Below are 22,620 nucleotides of genomic sequence, written 5' to 3'. Positions count from 1 at the left end.
GATCAACTCTGTTTGCATAAAAACAAGCAGGCTGGGGTGAGCAGTCATGATGCTGTTGTTTATTCATTTATTCGCCTTGAAAAGCACAGAGTGTTCAGCAACTATTAAGAATGAACAACTGGATAGTGGCTTTGCAGGTTTTTTAGGAAGGCAGATGAGTGCCCAATGCCTGGGATCCATGTGACTTACCTGGAAACTGGGAAAGCACCAAGGTTGATCTTTCTTTGTGCAAGGCTGCCAATCATGAGGCCACTGCAGATATTTGTGACCAGTCAACTACTGAGCCCAGTGCCCAGCTAGGTTTGACTCATTTCTGAGCTGACTCAATTCTTCTGAAATGATTCCTGTTTTCTGCCTCCAGCCAGAAAGTCATCTCAAAATATTGATTAATTTCAGAAGGAGGAAAATAAGGTTCTAATGCTGCCATTCAGGTCCTAGTCTTCTCCAGGGCACCTGATAGGCCTGCTGTGAGCCTCCATCAAAGTGGTCAGGAATTCACTGACAAATTTCAAAGGGGCTGAAATGTCATTACTGTTTGTATAATTTTGGATTGATTAACAATTGCATAAATGACACAAACATGACAAAGGTGGAAGGTATGAAGCAAACCTCTCATTGGCAATCTTTTCTTTATTCAGTATTCAGCAGTAGAGTCAAGCAGTGGTTTACTTAGCATGGCTTATTTGGGGGGCAGAAAATGGCTTAAGTAGGGATCTGGGTTACAGAAGCTTCTTTCACCATATCAATTTTCTTTCAGAAGCTTACAACATTCTTATCATGGACACTCATGCCATCCACATCTCCAAATACAATATGTCAAATCTTTCTTTTCTGAAATCTAGATTCTATTTTTTAATGTTTCATAGTCCTGCCGGTAATTATATTTCCCACCTTGGTCTCCTTTTTCCTCTATTTGCTTTCTATTTAAAAATGAAATAAAATAAACAAAGAAAAAATTAAAAAAAATTATTCTGCATGTCTATATATCTCACATTTCTTTTTGTTTTGAAAACATAGCACTTGGTGGTACTTTACATTCTCTCTAGATCAGCCTGTTCTCTAATTAATAAACCTTGATTAAACTTCCAACATATTCAATGACAACCTATATTTTGTATGTAAAGGGGTGTTGAGATAAATTCTAGCTGTTGTTTCTTTGTTGAGAGCCACAGCCAGTCAGAATGATGCCTGGCATTTGCCAGAGGGAATGTTTGAAAGGTGACAGGGAATGTTTGAAAGGTTATGCCAGGGAACCATTGAGATGATGATTTGAGTTAAGCTATATCCAATTGCTATGGTGCTGGATTGATTGCATTGTATATTTGACCTTTACTGTCAGGCAATGTTGTGGCTCTTGCTGCTTTGGGCGCCCGCTACTTTGAAGTTCTTGCTCTACTTTGGAGTTCTCCTGGGGATTCCCGGAGAGTGCCCATTGCTTGGGGAAGTGCCAGAGGAGGGATTTGCAGTGTGGGGGGTTGCTGGAAGGGCCATGTGAGTGGTGTTGGCCAAAAAGCACGTGTGCAATGCTGGTGAGAGTTGAAATAAAGTGTTGCTGTTTGAACCTACAAGGCTTTGTGCCCAGACAGACTGCAGCATTTCTTCTTGATGTAAACTATGAAGTGTATGAAAAATATGTCCGAGCACATTACTCTAAATCTTTTGTCATTTAAAATGATAGATCTCAGCCAGAGCAAAGGAACATATAAAAAAATACTTGCACCAGCCTGGTTTCAGACCCCCCCACACACTAATGGAGCAGCTGACCCCAAAACAATAGGCCCAGGATATACCCTATTCACATTCTGGTTGCATGTTAATTACTCAGCTGGGATCAGTGCAGGGAAGTAGGCAAATATCAAAGGTGCCAGTTTAGCTCAAGACATTATTAGCATATTTTCTCAATTACTATTGCTGGGAGTATTGTATTGTGGGTGTAATAATGTAGAATAAAGTAAATCACCAATACCCTGAGTGAGACCTTCCAGAGCCCTGGCCCAACTCTGCTGACCACAGTAATAACTCCACAACTACCAATTGCTCCTAAAATTTTTGTTTGTGCACTGTTTCAACTTTAACAAATTTTGTTCGAGTTACTATGTTCTGAAGTTTAAAGTTTTAGATGCAAAGGCGACTGGGCATGTGCAAATATCTGTAAACTGCAAACAAATAAATATACATTCTTTTTTCTAGGACTTTTATGGACTATGGTTTCCAACAGTCATTCACAAAAGAGGTTAGAAAAAAAATCCCTGTTTATTCCCAAGGAATCTTTACACAACACTTTTACACTGGCTACTTCACATAAACTTGCCTCAGGGATTTAATTCATGAATCAAATGAATTTCCTGCAGCCTGTACAGTGCTGTTGGAATGGCTACTATAATAATGTAAAATTGTCATGAGTGGTGAAACATGCCTGGAATCCTAGAAGTTCAGGAAAATGAGGCAGGAGAATTGGTAGTTTGAAGACAGCCTCATTCACTTAACAAGGCTCCAAGAAACTTAGTGAGAGCCTGTCTCAAAATATAACATAAAAAAGACAGTGGATGTGTATCAGTGGAAAGCACTCCTGGGTTCAATACTCAGCACCAAACCAAAAATTAAAAAAATAATAATAAACATAAGGATTCAGGGTACAAAAACATGTAAAAAATGTTGGCAACAGCATACATTTAATAAATATATTTTTGATAAAAGTGTTAAGGTTCTTTAAAAGCCCAAAATAAAAATGCTACATAATACACTAGTAATAATTTGGGGTACTACTACAAGGTTGTACATGCCTGTACTCTCTGTGGCTTAGAAGGGTGAGACAGGAGGATCTCAAGTTAGAGACCAGACTCAAAAACTTGGCAAAGTCCTAAGCATATCAGTAAACCCTGTCTCAATAATAAATAAACAAATAAAAGTGGTGGAGACTGGGTATGTAGTGTAAGGGTCCTGCGAAACGTCGGAGAAAGAGACCACCAAGTGACCACTCATGCAATTGGCAGAAGGGGGATTTATTGAACCAGCATGCTGGGGCTCCGTGCCCACTCAAGAAGGGAAAGCAGCCCAGAGCCCAGAGCAGGGGCTGAGCACTGCTTAAGTACACTTATTGGGGAGGGTGGAGGGCTTTGTATACATCAGAACAAATCATCATGAGGCGCGGGAAAATTGAACAACAACTCCTAAACATGATTGGTTCATTCATTGGCGGGAACAGGTCAGGCTGGAGTGATAGGTCATTCCTAAGGAGGGGGTTACATTTAAACTGATTGGTCCAGGCCCTGCAAAGCCTATGTGCGACCACACAGAGCCCTTATTAAACAATCCAAATAGTCAGGGGAAATATTTACTGGGCAGTTCCAAGCATTGTCTTAACAGCTACAGAAATTTCAGGTTTTGCAGGTAGCATAGAAACCTAACAATACCTAATCCTTTACATTTTAACTCAGACCTTGCAGCTTAGAAACTTTACAACACCCGGTCTTTTACCCTTTAACTTTTACGCTTAACTTCAATTTCTTTTACCCTTACAGTAGCACATTGGTAAAATGCCCATGGGTTAATCCCTGGGTTCAATCCTCAGTACCACAAATAAGCAAATAAATAAAATAAAAGAGAGAAAGAGATAGATTGAACTTGCATGTAATTTAAATTCAAAATAAATTTTAAAAAATATGGGTATATATGTAATGCAATTGAAATCCTTTTGCTGAAGATATTGCTGCACTTCTATTTTTATTGTAGCTTCATTCACAGTATCTAATAAAAGGAAACAAATTAACTGCCTTTTAGATAAAAGGTATTATCAGAAAATGCCTTCCAGCTGCAGATTATTCAACTAATGCCTTTAGAAACTACACACTTAAAATTAAAACTGGTCCCTAGAAGGCAAGACTCAGATACTGGTGTTTTTTAAGTACTCCAAGATATTTGGTATCTGTGGGCACCTTTTTTCAGACTGTTCTAAAACTCAGAACGAGGTACATATGGGAGGTCAGGATGAAACCACAATATACAGTAAATTCTTCAATGGGTAATCTTAACTCAGACACTCTAATAGAAGAAACAGTTTTGGAGATAAAACTAGATTCCCTCTTTCACTGATTTCTGGGTTATGGATTCAATCCAAACATATATTAGAAAAGACTTAAGGCTACTGGTTAAAATCTATTTATAATAGGTATTGAAAATATACCAAAGGCTGGCTGTGTTGGTGCAGGCCTGTAATCCCAGTTGCTGGAGAGGCTGAGGCAAAACGATCAAAATTCAAAACAGCCTTAGCAAAAGTGAGGTGCTAAATGATTCAGTGAAACCTCATCTCTAAATGAAGTAAAAAATAACCCTGAGACTGAGTCTCAGTAGTCCAGTGTTCCTAAATTCAATATCTAGTATCCACCATAAAAAAAAAAAAAAAAATATGTACCAGGGGGCTGGGGCTGGAGCTCAGTGGTAGTGATAGACCCAACCTGATCTTTTCTTAAAATTGGGCATCTCGCCACAAAACCATGAAAAGATAATTTCAGCTTTACTATAAATTACTGCAAATTCTGAACCTGCTTAAAATGCCTGCCCGTGCCTTGAACTCACCCATGCCTGGCTCTCTGACCAGATAGCAGCTCTCTCAGAAACTTAGTGACACCTCATAAATATTGGCCTTCCCTGGCCAGACAAAGACCCTCTCTGAGGCTCTAATGGTCCTCATAAATTCTGATGTTGGGGCCAGCAAAAAAATGTAAACTACCATTAGTGTGATGCTTGTCAGAGTTCTGTTATCTGTGACCCCCCTTTGTGTAACTTTCTGGGCTATAAAGCTGGGCTTCAGGAAAGCTGGGGTGGTGTCTTGTTCCCGCCATTTTGGGAGGGAGAGGCAGCCCAGCCGGTCGAAATAATAAGCTTGCTTTAATTTGATTTTAATTGGAGTCGGTGTTCTTTTCTTGCGTCCTGGTCTAACAGTAGCTAACTTGTCTGGCACTTGGCTTAATTCTCAGCACTACATATAAGTAAATAAAATAAAGGTCTATCAACAACTAAAAAATAGTTTTTTTCATAGTGTACCTATTTGTTGACAGCCTGTGACCTAATTTGCTGTGCACTTTAGTTTTTGAGATGGAAGTTGGCCATGCATGGTGGTGCATGCCTGTAATCTCAGCTGCTTCAGAGGCTGAGATAGGAGGATCCTGAATTTGAAGTCAGTCTCAGCAATGGTGAGAAGCTAAGCAACTCAGTGAAACCCTTTCTCTAAGTAAAAATTAAAAAAATAAGGGTAGCCATGTGGCTCAGTGGTAGAGCGCCCATGACTTCAATCCCTGGTTTTGACTCCCAAAATATGGGACTGGGGATATAGCTCAGCTGGTAGAGTGCTTGCCTTCTAAGCATGAGGCCCTGGGTTTAATTTCCAGTACAACAAAAAACAAAAAACAAAAAGGAAAGAAAGAGAGAGATTGATCTTTCATGTCGTTTGAATTCAAGATAGTCCCACTTTTATTTTCCTGCCACACCAGAGAAAGGTGCTTACTAAAATGTTTGGAATGTTTCTATGGTTCAGGGCCATTTTAATTAAAAGGTCTTACATATGAAAACAAAATGAATTGAGGACCTTTATTGGGACACATAAACTACACTACCTCATTTAGAAGAGATTCTTTTTAATGTCACCTAATTTTATTCTGCTTTATTCATATTTAAAAAGCTTGGATTGTTGGTAAAGATGGTGCCTGGAGGGGCTGGGAATGTGGCTCAAGTGGTAGAGCACTCACCTGGCATGCATGCGGCCCAGGTTCCACCCTCAACACCACCTACAAACAAGATGTTGTGTCCGCTGAAAACTAAAAAAATAAAATAAAATAAAAATAAAAGAATTCTTTCTCTCTCTCTCTCTTCTCTCTCTCTCTCTTTCTCTTTCTCTCTCTCTCTCTCTCTCTCTCTCTCTCTCTCTCTCTCTCTCTCTCTCTTCTCTCTCTCTCTCTCTTCAAAAAAAAGATGGTGCCTGGAGCATTTCTCTTCCAGGAGCTCAGGTCCATGACACTGAATAGCGTGAACTTTTAATGGCACAATGGCACACCTCCAAATCCCCAAAGTGGCGTGAACTCTCAGCCAATAAAGAAGTAAGAGCCCACTCCCCCCTGCTCCTCCTCATCCCCGTTGAGCTCATAAATATCAACACCCTCTCCCTCTCCCTCTACCCCATCCCCCTCCCCCTCTCTTCCCCCTTCTCTCTCTCTTCTTCCCCCTTCCCCCTTCTCTTCTGTGACAGGCCTCTACAGTTCTGCTTGTTGAGTTTATGGAGCTTTTCCACCATTCCTACACAGATGATAAATCAAATCTTTTGAAAATGCTCTCTAGTTCTTGAAGAAAAATGAAACGAAATATGGGAAAATAGTCATTGATAATGTTGAAAGTGGAGTTTTGAGATGAAACAAAATTTCTCACTTTGCCAATTGCATCTGGGTGCTTGTCTCACAAATTTTGAAGAATAAAATCTATTTATTTAAGCAAGTCGAAATAGAACTCCCACCATGTGGGATGGGGAATGATACCAGATAAACTCATTTTTGTGTGCCATCTTAAAAGTTTACAGATGTTTTTCAGCAGACATGGAAAAAAATATTTAAAATAGGTTTTAGAAAAGGCATCCTGACTACCATATGGGTTCATTTTCATCTTTTCCATGACCCATCTTTCCTCTTGCAACTTCACCACGGGACAAAGGACTTTGTTGAAGGTATTCCCAAAAGTGGGCATTAAGGTTTTTTACATTTGAAATAGGCCTTAATGGTGCTCATTAACATATCTCCCAGTTAGCCTCCAGCTGTGTTAGAATGAGGTTCATAATCCTGATTACACTGTAATTTTACTATCCCTTCTATTTTATACTAATTCACTATGAAAAAAGAACCCTAGATTTGAATATGTGAACAGAGAGCTAGAAAACTAGAGGTTAATTCTCAGACCTAGGAAGAGCTAAGCTGAAGTTCTGGAATTTATATTGTTGTTCTGAATTTGTGATACTGCTTCCCCTACATTAAAAAAGCTCTTGAGTCATGAGGAGCATTGAGTTAAAATCCAGCATCAGCAACTTAATGAGGCCCTAAGAAACTCAAAGGGACCCTGTCTCCATATAAAAATATTTTAAAAGGGCTGGGGAATGTGATTCAGTGGCGGAACACCCCTGGGTTGAATTATTCCTGGTACCAAAAAGAAAACAAAACACACACACACATTAAAAAAAAAAAAAAAAAAAAAAAAAAAAAAAAACCGTCCATAACAAGCTCTAAAAGTACAATCTCTCTTGTGCATGGAAACAACAAATGAAGTTGGGGTTCTCTTCAGATAATTATTCCAGTCTTCACCACACAATGTGGGAACATGCTGGACTCATGGCACATGGATGCCCACAAAGGGCTTTAGAGACAAGCTGAAAACACCATACAATTATGGAACAAAATGCCCAGGTTTTTAACTGCTGATCTAAGCTTCACTAGACTAGTAAGGGGGGGGGGTGGAGGTTGATCTGCCACAGAGACCCACTGAGGAGTCCTGTGAAGATGGCCTCAGGCCTGAGCCTACACAACTCTATTTTAAAAATTCTAGTTTCAAACCTGCAGTCTCACCAGGCACACACATACAGAGCACTCCAGTATGGCCTCAAACAAATTATTTCCCCTCAACCTGATAAATAGAATGAAGCCCCTGGCAGGATCTCCTAGCCTGATAAGAGAGAAAGGCAAAAAATATCAGGGTGGAGACCACCAGACAAGATGTTTCTGACCCCAGGGTAAATGAAAATGATAAGCGTGGTAGTAGCTGAAGAAGATTGCAAGGGGGGTCAAAAAGCCCAAAATTTTATGTAAATAATACAGCTAATGAACAGGGATTCAGCCAGCCAAAACAAAGATGCACTTGAGATGGACAGCCTGATGAGGACCTGACATCACATTAGTTGTCTTCATTTCCTGATCCTCTGCATAATACTCACCACTCTCCAACTCTATGCCCTTGTCTGGACCCTGGTGAGAGCTGCAACTTCTCCCTATCATCCTCTCCTCAATCAGTCATCTGCTCCACACCAGGAAAGCCCTGCCTTGTTTTTTGTCCTGATCACCCTGGTCTGAGTGAGTGTGCATATGCTGGACGTAAAGCCTAAGGCTTGAGACTTTTGAACTTAGCATGCAGAGGGAATGTCTGTAATTAGCCTGTCATTATTAAGTGTGCTTTACAGTGCTTAGAATTAATTTATAATTGTTAGCTGTGAGTGGATTATGTCTATTGCGGTACCTAGCATTAAGAATTGTTGTTTTCTTGATTAAGAACCTATAGAGTGAAATTATGTTGAGTAATTGAATGAATAAAGCATTGAAAGGGGCAGAAGTGGGTATATTGTTGTCTATAACTGTATAAGAAGTCACTCTAAAACTTACTAGTTCACATTTGGATTGAACTGCATTCATCTGCAATATTTTTGCTGCATATGTTTAGCTGTTAAGATTACTGAACTTCAGAGGGTGATCTGGCTGCCAAAAAAAAGCACCCTGAATCTTCTTCACATGATATCTCAGAATCTAATAAATTAAGGTGAGATTGTTCTCATTGAGGAGACAGTATTCTAAAAGCAAAAGCAAAAACATTAAAAAATATTTCCTGACTAGGTACCTGACTAGTACTCTTTCATAGCCACAACTTTATAAAAGCCATAAAAAAAGAAGAAGAGCCCTGACCCAAAGTTTGTAGAATGCATTCTGCATTTGGCTAGAGTAGGAGTAAAATCACATTACCAAAATTCTGTACACAGATAAGGCTAAAGGACCCATGATATTATGTCACTAATTCTGCCTTTTGTAATAGATGAGGTTAATACAGCTGTTCAGTGTTAAAAATATTTTCAAAATCCCACAAGTACTGTGTGTGTGTGTGTGTGAGTGTGTGTGTTTATATGAGTGTAGTGCTGGTGGTTAAACTGAGAGAATTAATATTCCTGAGCTATATCCTCAATTTTTTTCTTTTCTTTTTTTTTATTTTGAAACAGGATCTTACAAAGATGCTTTGTTGTGTGCCCACAATTTTTCAGTACATATCAAGATCAAATATGCCTGACCCAAAGGCAAAACTTACTTCCTCTAAGAAGCCATGATTCATCATTATTTTTAAGTAGTGACATTTTTAAGTAGTGACATTTATTAAAAAAGGGGAGGGGGGTTACACACATATGTGGCTCATGTCAGCAATCTTAATAATTTGGGAGACTTAAGCAGAAGAATCACAATATCAAATTCAGCCTAAATAATATGAGAGGGCCCTAAGAAACTAAGCAAGAATTTGTGTGAAAACTAAAAATAAAATAAAATACAATTTAAAAAGCCTGATGATATAGGGGTTTAGGAGAACTACCCTGGGTTAAGTATTCATTCCTCTCCCCTTAAAAAAAAGAAAAGAAAGAATAAAAAAAAAAGAAAACCAAAATTTTTACATCTGATGAACTTTTTATTCAATGGGGATAATATGTTTGAGAAAAACATCTAAAGCTAATAGCAAGGATTTAAAATAAACTTGGGAAATTGCTGAAAATTGAATTGAAAAATCAAGAACAAGCAATATTTTTAAAATTTCTTATCAGGAGAACTTTGAACACAGGCATATTTCATTTCAGTCATGATGAAAATGCAGGATGCTATGGAAACTGCAACAAAAGAACTGTATCTGTATCACAAAAGTTTTGTAAATGGACAATATGAAACACTACATTAAAAAAGTGAGGGTGAGACAACATTAAGGCCATATGTGTAATCTAAAATAAATAATATACTAAATATCCACTATATGAATTTTATCTGAGAGTATGTCTACAAAACAACACAATACCCCTTGCATAAAGCAGAGGATTTGTGATAGTCTCAAATTTAAAATGATTTCACATCTGTGGCTGTTGTGCAGGAGCTTATATCAAAAAAGCAAGGTTTGGGGCTCAAGCAGTTGAATGAAGATATGAGGAACTTTTGGGATGGTAGGCATGCTACTTTTGAAGGCAGCAATAGCCCATAACCAAACTCTAGCTTCTATCCCTCAGCCCCCCAAATTATTAAATAGAACTTTTTTTTATGCAGGTCAGACAAAGAAGGCATATCAACAACATTTTACTGATGTAAGAGCATGCTCACAAACAAATGTTTTTGACCTTGAGTACATAGATTGAATATGAGTGTTTATGACCTTGGTTACTTGCTAAAAATACAGCCCTCTGGAAGCCTGGCCAGGTACTAACATACTTGGTCTTTTTTTGTCCTTAAATGCCTCATGGCATTGAGCATTTTACAACTTCAACTGTAAGGAGCAATGCTAACCTCTCCATTCTTAAGGTGCAACACAGAACGCTGTTTATCTCTAATTCTTACAGACAAAAAATAATAATCTTGCTCTCTTGCCACCTGGGTAAATTATTTTTAAAAGTCCACCAGTTCTGCTTAACAGGTAAAATGGGGTAAACTTGGATACCTGGGCTGGCCATGCCAGTTGTTCACTGGAGCCATAGGCTGCTGTTGTTTCATTTTATGCATCATCCGTTGACTGGACTTGAAGGCCTTTATCCTTCTTCTTCTCCCCAGACTCAATCATCACAATGGAAAAGGTTGATGGGTATTTTCAAAATACAGAGATCTTACTCTACTGGATATACTTTGGATTCCTATACTTCTTGATTATTTTGCAATTTCTCATTCTGGTAGTCTCTCCTACACTTGCATCAGTTTTTGCTGTCAGATCTATAGAAACCATTCATCCCATGGCCACAGCAGCTGCACATGACTCAATTGACTACTTCTCCAAATCATCTATGCCACTGCTGCCACTTTTTTCTTTGGCCAGGGGCTGAGGCCTGGGCTTCAGCAGTTCATTGATAGTTCAACTTCCAAGGTTTGTGTTTGCACACAGTGCAGTCAGAATCCTTATTTCTGTTTACAAGGAACTAATCCCACTATGTAACAGCTCTCCACAGGAGTTCACTGTAATTGGACTGAGGCAACAAAGTGTTGTATGCTTCTTCGTGTCCGTAGTTGCCACTACTCCCCTAAAAATCTCCATTAATCTATCAGTACTGAGATATCTCTCACCTGCAAATATCCTAAAGACTATGCGAGTTGCTGTGTGGGTGTTGTGACCCAGGATGTAAAATTTTGGTCTCTAGCAATTGAGAGATGTGAGGAAGAGTTGCCAGTGTACTCATGCTTATGCAGAGGTAACAATAGCTCCAGGTAGCCCAGAGCATTCAGCCCTCAGAATCCTGCATCATTCCATAGGCCCTTTCATATATAGGCCAGAAAACAAAGGTGCATGATCAATATTTTACATAGTGAAGACATGCTCAGAAAAATGTTTATGACAATAAATGTATACACTTAATCAAGGTATTTGTTACTTAAATAAATGATAATAATACTTATAATCATCATCATCATCATCATCATCATAACAATAACCTTTTGGAAGCATCAACAACAGAGTAGCTATAGCCATGTTTGGCCTTTCCAATGATCCACTCTTATAGGTTTCATCATCAAAAAATCTACACACCTGAAGTCTTCTGCAATGATCTATTAGAAAGGAGGTAAGAGCTCTGCATCCACAGGCTTCAAAAAATATGCTGTATTGTGAAATGACTAGAACACAATCCCCCTGTCTAGGATTACTAAAACCCATCTCCAGATGGTATCTAAACAAGCTCATCATTCTTGCAACTTATCATTGATCAACTGCTGCGTGGCTGCATCTAAAGATATCATATGTATTGAAGTCATACTGATATTATTATATGGCAGAAACCCATTCCTGTGCTTCTGATAACAAACCAACTGCTATGTGATTTTGCAACACAACTTTTTGTATTAGATATTTTTCTTTATTAACTAGAGTTAGAGCCTGCTTTAAAAGATTTAAGGTTTGGTTGTGTACTCTGTATCTTATTCACCAAGGTTACATAAAACTAAAGAAAATAACTCATCCTCATGAGTTTAAAATTTTATTTATCATATAGTCTTCTCTTTAGCTATAAGCACACCATAATTTTCTATAGGCTGTATGGTTTGAACCTAGTATACTAATAATGCCAGAAGAAAAACCAGAAGTTCAAACATATTGAGTAACATTTTCAAATTAAATCAAGTTTAGGCAGTAAATAATTGTCTGGATAAGATGGAGATCAACAGACTGTTGACTATAATAGATAATGTTACCTTCAGTATACATTGAAATATGGGTTTCAATATTTAAACCTTAGGAATTAAGCCAGAATAAAGGGGTGATTATAACAGCTGCTTCTCTGCTTATCATTTCAATTTTGCCTATTCATAAACCAGGAAACAAGAGCCAATATTGTAATGTATGTCTGCAATTTCAGTGACTTAAGAGGATGAGGAAGAAGGATTTTAAGTTCAAGGCTAGACTCAGCAACTCAGTGGGGCCTTAAGCATCTTAGTAAGAACTTGGCTTGTCTTTAAAAACAAATGGGCTGGAGATGTGATTTATGATAAAGTGTTCTGAGTCCAGTCCTTGGTACAAAAAAAATATTCTGATTTATTGTGCCACTATCTAACTTCTAAGACAATAATGAAAGATTTATAATTCATGTAGTCTAGAGAATGTGAGTTGTGGCTTTGGAGTCACAGAGAATTGATCCTGAATTCCAGTAAAGTTAATATTCAGGAGACCTTTCAAATATTCTTTCACACTGAACAGCTATGTAAACCTCATCCATTACAAAAAGCAGAATGATACCGAGTGTCAACATATTAGCAATTCTTTAGCCCTATCTGTATACATAAAGTTGACAATGTGTTTTTACTCCTCTTGTAGCCAAAGTGCAGAGTATATTTCACAAATTTTGAATCTGAGCTCTTATTTTTTGTGAATGGCTTATGTAAATATGTGACTATGAAAATGTATTAGTCAGGAAACACTTTGAATACTTTGTTTTTACTTTCATAACACTGTCACCTCCATGAGAATGAGCCCACCTTAATTTATTTGATTCTGAGAAGAAGGATGCTTTTTTTGGCAACCATATCTCCCTCTGAAGTATAGTAACCTTACCAACTATCACCTAATGCAGTAAAAAGATCCCATATGAACCCAGGCTTAATTGATGATAAGCCCACACTTGAGACAATAATTTTATATGGTTTCTTCTTATTCAGTGATAGATATCTAATTCACTAAACATGGGCTGAATGCCAGGATTCAATCACATGTGGAACAGAAGTTATGTGAAAAACATAATGTGCCTTATAGGTTCTGGTTAAATTTTTATTAATTTAAATTTAAACTTTAATCTCTTGACAGGCTTTATTGAATTATATGGAAATATGTATAGACTTCTATGCCTTTAATGTTTGATGATATTCTCAGAGTACCCCATCCTAAAGAAGAAAATTGAAATAACAACCCTGCATTAGGCTAAAGACAAAACTGCAAAATAAATTTTTTTAAATGTTTAGACTCTAGTTTCTGGGTTACTGATGATCTGATTACCTAGAGTCTTCTCTCCAGTGATATCAACCTCTTTTGGTTAAAGTATGCTCTCTAAAATGAAAATGGACCCATGCCCAGAATCCTGTGAGAAACAGTTTCCACTTTTGTACACTTCTGAGTTGTAGATGGCTTCTCTCTCAAAGTGCAGAGTCTCTCCTGTTCTTTGGCCCTGAGAGAATGTTGTTTGGTATGTTTATTCCAAAACCTATGACACAGAACTGAGTTGTCCATTTTTTTCACCTTGCTGAGGTCAGGGTATTTATGAATCTCAAACATATAATATAGCTGTGGTGAACATAGATATCCCTGAGACATCAAGAGTGAATTTTAGGATGAAGCTTGAAAAATACATTTATTTATTAGTCAATTTATATTTTCAAAAATAATAATATTTTGGATATAGTGGTTTAAGTTATTAAATTGATTTAAGCTGTCCTTCTTAATTTTTATTATGAATACTAGAAATTTTTAAATTATACTAATGCATTATATTGTTTTTCCCTCTGGGAAAATATTAATGCCTTAGGACATTGCTTAGAAGTTTAAAATAAAATTTGCTTTCTCATAAGACCAGACAGCACAAAAGTTAAATGAAATTTTAAAGTAATTTTGATAAAATTTTTATTCATAAAAGTATATATTTTGGGTGTGTGGGAGATCTTGCCTCTTGGTTTTATTTTCCCCATTGGGTTTCTCCCCACTGAAATTGAGTTTTCATCACATGAGAAGAACATCTTATAGTCTTTTACCTTTCCCCCTCTCACTAAGGTGTGGCTGTAGAGTTTAAGAGTGGCGAGGAAAATACAAATGGTGAGAAGTGATGAGATGTCATTCCAAGACCTCATCAGCCTCCCCAGCTCAAGTGCATTTTTTATTGAGCTGGCTGAACATCTGTTCATTTGCTCTACTCTTTATACTAAATTTTGCAGCTTTTTTACCCTTTTTTCAATCCTTGTTAGTTACCACCAGATTTTTCCATGACATCATTTACTCTAGGGCCAGAAACATCTGGTCTGGTGGTCTGCACCTTGGTCTTCCCACCCTTCCCTCTTATTAGGTGAGGACAACCTGCCAGAGGCCTCACTCTGTTTATGGTGAGGGGAAGTGATTTGTTTATGTCTGAAGGCAATACTTCAGGGCTTCTTTAGGCATGCCTGGTGGGACTGCATGTTTCAAACTGAAGTTTTTAAAATGGAGTTTTTTTTAGGCCAGGCCTAAGGCCATCCTCACAATAGTGTAGTTAATTTGTCCAAAATTAATGTGCTTTTTTGTTTGTTTGTTTCTTTAATGTATTTGTCCTCAAGTGAATTTTTTCATTTTTCTTCTTTTTTTTTTGTACCAGGTATTTAACTCAGGGGCACTGAGATACATCCCCAGTCCTTTTTTTGTATTTATTTAGAGAGAGGGTCTCAGTTGCTTAGTGCCTTGTTTTTGCTGATGGTAGCTTTGAACTCATGATACCCATGTATAATTCTTCTGTGCCACAGGGGTTATGGCCTGTGCCACCAAGTTTGCTTTCAACTGAGTTTTTAAATATGTAAAATGACTTTATTAAAGTGACATTTAGAAGCATTCCTAATATTCAAGCAAACTCCTTAGACCTGGTATGGCAGGAAATAAAAGTGGAACTGGACTTTAATTTAAATAACAAGAAAGTTGAATTGCAAGGGCTTAATTAGAACACAGATAATTAGAAGGTTACAGTGAAGGACCTCAAGGCCCCAGGCCCAACATTAGGAAATCTAACCCCTGGGCCCTGAAGCTGCAAGATGCTCCCTTATACAACCCCCATGCCAAGACCCTTCCAGCAGCACGTAGCATTTCAAGTCCTGCACAATGCTACCACAAGATGTTCCATATAGATAACCCTAACGGTCAAACTTGAGGATGCAGCGTTAAAAACAGGAACTAAAAGGATAGGATGCAGGTTTAAAAACAGGAACTAAAAGAATAGGATGCAGGTTTAAAATAGGAATTAAAAAAGGAGACAGGATACCCTTCTATGGTTTTCCCGAGAACAATGAGTTGAAAAACAAGTTTACCCCCTAGGTGACCCACTGACCGGATTCAGAAGGTCCAACAGGAAGACTGTCGCTGTACTATGCTAAGAACTAACCCACTTATTCCCTATAAAAGATCTGTGCCCCAAAGCCCGGTGTGCCAGTTCACCGAAGCTCCGGCTGAGGTTTCACTGAGCACCCGCAGGCGCCTGTGTATCAATAAATCGCCTCTTGCTTTTGCAGCCAGTGCCTCGTGCGTCTTTCTTGGACAGGGAATCGGCGGGTCTTTCAACAGGCTATAGCACTGTTGTACTTGTTTAAAATAATTTTTTTCTTAGTTGTGGATGAACAAAATATATTATTATTATTATTATTATTATTATTATTATTATTATTGTTATTAATGTGGGTCCAGTATCAAACAGACTGCCTCATGCATACTATCCAAGTACTCTACTACTGAGCAACAACCCTAAATCCTTACCTGGTATTTTTTTAAATATTTATTTATATTTAATTTTTTTATATGGGGCACTGAGAATTAAGCTCACAGCCTCATATATGCTAGGCAAGCACTGTACCACTGAGCCACACCTTCAGCTCTTTCCTGGTACTTTTTAAATACCTGTTTTACATAAATTTTAATTAGTAGCTTTAACCCTTTTCCAATATCTGTTTGGATTAAATCAATAACCTAGAAATCAGTGAAGCAAAGTCTAGTTTTATCTCAAACTCTGATTTTACTTCCTCTTTCTTCCCCAGACCAGACACCTTATCACAGTGTCTGAATTAAGATTCTCCCTTGAAGAATTTACTGTATGTTGTCCACATTCCAAACTCCAAAATTTACCTATTCCTTAATTTTGGATCAATACCTTGCATCTAAAAGGCACTTAATTTGATTCCTTTTATTAGATACTGTGAATAAACCTACAATAAAAATGGAAGTGAAGTAATATCTTTAACAAAAGTGTTCCAATTTCTTTAGATATTTATCCAGAATTATAATTACTGGGTTATAGGGCATTTTTTAAACCAAGAATTGTTATTGTTATTTATTTTTACTTATTTAGGCACTTTACCACTGTGTTACATCCCTATTTTTTTTTTTTTAATAAGACAGGATATCACTGAGTCACTTAGGCCATTGCCAAGTTTCTGAAGCTGGTCTTGCATTTAAGTTCCTCCTGTTTCATCCTCCCAAGCCACTGAGAGTACAGACATTCACAATGATACCCTGCTTCAAAAAAAATTATTATTAGTGGATTATATGGCATTTTTATTTTGAGATCTTAAGAACAATTATAGGGGCTGGGAATGTGGCTCAAGCGGTAGTGCACTTGCCTGGCATTCGTGTGGCACTGGGTTTTATCCTCAGCACCACGTACAAATAAAGATGTTGTGTCTGCCAAAAACTAAAATGAATAAATAAATATTAAAATTCTCTCTCTCTCTCTCTCTCTCTCTCTCTCTCTCTCTCTCTCTCCTCTTTAAAAAAAGAACCATGAATTTTTTTTTCAAAAGTATCTTTATTAACTTTATATTGTAACCACAATTTTTATCTATGCATATACACCTATACTCTGGAGTCCCTACTATCTTTCAGATATTTGTTTTGTTTGGTGTGGTTTGGTGCTAGGAATTGAACTCCGTGGGTGCTTACCACTGAGTTATGTCTCCAGTCCTTTTTTTTTTTTTGAGACCTTGATATATCACTAATATCTCAATAAGTTGCTTATAGCCTTTCTATTTTGTTAAGGCTGGCTTTCAAATCACAATCCTCCTGACTTGCCTCTCCAGCCTCTAGTATATTTGCCACCACACCTAGCTCTTTTACATTATTATAATAACCTTTTCAACAACACTGCCCAGGCTACAGAAAATCTCTTTGACTGATGCATTTTATCCCTGAGGAAAGTTCATATGAAGTATCCATTGTAGGACTATTCTGTAAAGATTTGTTGGAATAAACAGGGATCATTGTTTTTAAAGCTCCTTTCTGAACAGCTGTTTGGTATCATAGTTCATAAAAGTGCTAGGAAAAGGATGTAAATTCATTTGTTTGAAATCTACAGAGATTTACATTAGCTCAGTCACCTTTTGTTCTAGAGTTTGGAACTTCAGGACATAGTAAGGTAAATAAAATATGTTAAAGTTGAGATATTCAGTACACACATTGACACACACATCCACACACACACACACACAAAAAAAAAAAAACTTTCTAGGAGCAATTGGTAGTTCTGGCATTATTACTAGTGTATCCAGGACATAGTAACATAAACAAAATATGTTAAATGTGAAACATTCAATACACACATACACACACCCACAAAAAAAAAAAAAAAAAAAAAAAAAACTTTTTCTAGGAGGAATTGGTAGTTCTGGCCTTATTACTAGTGTATCAGGGTTGGGCAGGATTCAGGAAGTGCTAAAATCTCAGTCAGGCTTAGAGTAGTTTACTGGATTCCTCCCTATTTCACCTATAATACAAGCTGGAGTGAACTTCATCTGTCAGCAACAGCAATTGGGAAAATATGCTTGCAGATTTTTTTTTTTTAGATAAATTGACAGCTTTGATATTTGGGTATTTTCGTATCTTGGTCACAGCTGATGAAACACTTGTGAAAAATTTTATGGCTCCTAGATATCACCATTTTTTTTGTATCATTTCTTTCATATTTCCTTCTTTTTTTTCTTTTTTCTTTTTTTTTTTTTTTTGTGGTGCTAGAGATTGAACCCAGGGCCTTGTCCATACAAGGCAAACACTCTAAAAACTGAGCAACATCCTCAGAACCTCTCTCACATTTCTGTTCACTAGAGGTGATGATGGTAATTGGGAATTTTGTCCCAAATGTGGTACATTACTTAAGACCGGACTAATATCCAGTGTATCTAAATCTCTCTACTCATTCATGATTTTGCCAAAGAGATACTCACAGTAGTTTTTTTTCCTTAAATTTATCTATAGATGGAGGGACAGTGTCTCATTTAATATTCTGCTTTATTTTCAACATCATTCCCTGTTAATATTTGCTTTTTATAGTGTTGCTAAGGTTGGAGCTGACTATCTTGCACATTCTGCACACACACTCTAACAGTGAACTTTGCCTCTATGTCCCAATTCTAACTTTAGGTTGGATAGATTCATTCATTCACGTCTAATATTATTTTTCATATGGTCGGTTTTACATATGCCTTTCTATTGCTCTTAACAATACTATTGATCTACATATGGTTTCAGATTTGTTTTATATTATGATATATTGGTCTGTATTATTGCAATATAGTTTCATAATATACATTAAATGTGTCGCATAACAATAACTATATTATTTGTTGTTTTTTTTTATTAAAGGTTTTGGGGTATTTTACATATATTTTATTTCTAAGATAATTTTTTGGTCCCTTCTTTCTTTTCTTTTATTTGGTACTTGGAATTAAACTCAGGGGAATTGAGCCACAGCCCCAAACATATTTTGTATGACATTTAGACACGGTATCTCACTGAATTGCTTAGGGCCTCACTTTTGCTGATGCTGGCTTTGAGCTCACAATACACCTCCCAAGGTACTGGGATTACAATTGTGCACCAACAGGTCCAGCTCTCTCCTTGTATTTAAAGAAAAACATGCTAAAATTTTGATAGGAAAATATTATATATTAAATTGAGTTAAAATAATTGTCTTTGTAATGATTAGTTTTATTTACACACGTTATTTTATGTGCTTTTGTACATTTTTATTTTGTTTGTGATAAGTTCCACATATTTTCCTTGAAATCCATTATACATGTGATGTATTTAACAGATGTAACTTCAGTATAATACTTATGTGATATTTTGTACTCTAATTAAACCGAAAATCTTTCTGGGCTCCAGAACCATTTTTTCTCAAACTTTATTATTTTTATTTTTCTGAATCACCTCCTCTTTCCTCCTAGGCTGCACATTTCTACTGTATTGACAAGTATAGCTCTAGTCTTATGCTATCACATACTTGTACACTGTCGTTGTACACACATACTATAATTTCTACAGGTCTAAGCTGCTTGGTGAGAAATATATATATATATATATATATATATATATATATATATATATATATATATATACAGTTTTCATGATGAAATAACAGCAATTTCTACTCCATCTTTAGTTCATGATAATTTGTTCTGTGTCCTCATCAAAACATTGTATTCTTTTTTTTGTTGTTTCTTACTGGAAATTTAAATCAGGGGCACACAGAGACTGGGTCACACATAGTTGCTTAGGGCCTTGCTATGATTCTGAGGCTGGCTTTAAACTCAGGATTATCTTGCCTTAGCCTCACAATCCATTGGGATTAGAGGTGTGTGCCATGGAACCTGGTTCTATTTTATTTTTATATTGAAATATATATTACTTCTGAAAATAATTTATTCTTGATATTAAGAAAGCATAGAATACCATTTTCCCCCACAAATAACTCCCCCCTTTTTTTGGAAAAGATGTCAATTTTTTGGGAAAAGATGTCAATAGTGCTAGGTGTATAATTTATTAATGTCTAAATGGCAAGTTTATTATTATTATTATTATTTTGCTATGTATTAGTTACAAAACTTTTTCTCTTCATATTATTATAAGGTATATACTCTTTTCTATAACTTTATAGCATATATCATTGTTTATCAAAATGACCTTTTGGGGGTTGGGAGGCGAGGGGAGGGATCATGGGGTTAAAAATGATGGTGGAATATGATGTATATTGTTATATAAAGTATATGTATGAAGAAGTGAATTCATGTAAATATAATTTGTATAAAACCAGAGAAATGAAAAATTGTGCTGTATAGGTGTAATAAGAATTGTAATGCATTCTGTTGTCAGAAAAATTAAATAAATACTGTAGAGTTCATTTTTTGCAATGTATACTCATAATTATATGAGATGCATTTTGTACATATACATGTATACTACCATTATATATAATTAAAAAATGATTACTACATCTCACATTAACTACATTTATTTCAAATTAATTTGTCTTTTGAAAGCACTGATATATGACACTCCTTGATATGTACACTTGGTGTGTCCTCAAATTTGTCAATTTTATATATTATGTTCTTTCCTTTATTCTCCTTTTTATAGAATTTCTTTTTCTAAATTATTGAGATTAATAAATTTTAAACAATTCAGTATAACAGTGCAGTCTGTAGATTTTCTTTTTTAACCTAAGACAAAATACATCCCAATTTTAATAGGCTTATTGTTATGTAAATTACTTTAAAAAACCTGTATATATAACACCCTTACCTGACCTTACTCTGGACTATTGATATCTGGGTGGAGGGGATCTTAAAGTGATCCATGGAAAAGACAGAACAGGGATGGATCAAGATGTGACCTTGGTGGATACTGAGTATGTAGTAGTGAGTATTCATGAAAAAGTATTGGTGGAATAGGTACGGGTAGAGAAAAAAGTGCTGTGAAGGGAAGAGAGAAAGAATGACCAACTCAAGAGTTCAGATTTAAAAAGTCTAATGGTGGAACAATGGTAGTATGAGGGTAAAGGGTAGTTTCTTTGGAGGCAGAAATAAGGTAGAAGTGAAAGAAAAAGGTAACTCTGGCACAGTCCCCAAGAGAAAGAGTCAAATGAACACTACTCTCTCTCTCTCTCTCTCTCTCTCTCTCTCTCTCTCTCTCTCTCTCTCTCTCTCATATATATATATATATATATATATATATATATATATATATATATATACATATATATTGCAAACTTCTATAACATTAGATTAAAGTCAGCCAGCCTCAGCAATTTAGTGAGGCTCTAAGAAAATCAGTGAAACCCTTTTTTTTATAGAATATTTTATTAAAGGCTGAGAGTGTTTCTTAGTAAAAAAGCATATCTGATTTCAATTTGTCATATGAGAGAGAGAGAGAGAGAGAGAGAGAGAGAGAGAGAGAGAGAGAGATCTTGCAAAAATTAAAAAAAATAATCAGTGGCACTGTTAGTTGCCGCAGTCTGCCTGGGCACAAAATCACGAGCCACCCACAGCCTTGTAGATTCAAACAGCAATTCTTTATTCCTGAACTGTCACCAGCACTCTACACGCACGTTCTGGGGAAAAAGCACTTCCACTGGGCTCTGCATCCCAAAATACTCTCTGAATCCCGTGAGAACTCAAAGGGAACTCAAGGAGTGGGCTGGGCCTGAGGCAGCAGGATACGCCCTAGTCCCAGCAGGGTCCTCCTTAAACCTGGAACCGCCCTAAACCCAAGGAGCAGGCGCCTGAGGCAGCAGGATACTCCCTATTCCCAGCAGGATACACCCTAAACCTGGACCCACCCTAATCCAGCAGGATCCTCCCTAAACCCGGATCCATCCTTGTCCTTGAGCAGGGTCACCTTACTCAAACATACATGCAATGTCACTGCAAATGACCTGGGTCCAAGGCAAGCCCATTTCCACAATGGAGAGTCCTCTGTCTAAGCAACATGGGGTAAGCTGACAAGGAAATTGCCATGAGTCATTCTTACTTAGCTATGGCTCTCAGCATTTAGTGTCAAGGATTAAATAATTTAAACGTAATAGTGAGCTAGTTGGAAAACTCATCTAGGTTATTAACTACTGCTTGGGAAGTTAGTCTACTCTCCAAAATATAAAAGTGAGAGAGAAATTCTTTATTAAAGTGTATATAAGAAAAAAGGAGTTTTGAAACAGCTTTTAGATGACCCAGACTGGGTCAACTTAGCAGGTGATTAGGGTTCTGCAAAGATGATAAATCCTTGAGTTATTTGGAATAATGTGATTTTATCTAGTCTTCATAAATGAAGATTGAGGTCTAATATAAAGCATGCTTGGTAAAGGAAAAACATTTCAATGATAAGTAAATGTATGAATAAACACATAAAACAATATTTAACCAAAAGTCAACCTTCAGAATATTTATGCAATTATGTAATCACCAGTAATGTAAAAACAATGACAACTAAAGAAAAAGTGAATTAGTAAAAAACAAATAAATAATGTAATGAATGAATTAATTAATGAATAGCTAACAAGTGCAAAGATGTAATGTGACTGGAATTGTCAAAGTCAGCTTGTAGCCATGAAAAAATGTAAAGGTACATAGA

The sequence above is a fragment of the Marmota flaviventris genome, chromosome 9, assembly GCF_047511675.1.
Source record: "Marmota flaviventris isolate mMarFla1 chromosome 9, mMarFla1.hap1, whole genome shotgun sequence".
In the NCBI taxonomy this organism is placed as follows: Eukaryota; Metazoa; Chordata; class Mammalia; order Rodentia; family Sciuridae; genus Marmota; species Marmota flaviventris.
The sequence above is the reverse complement of the archived record's forward strand: the minus strand, read 5'-3'. Positions refer to the sequence as shown.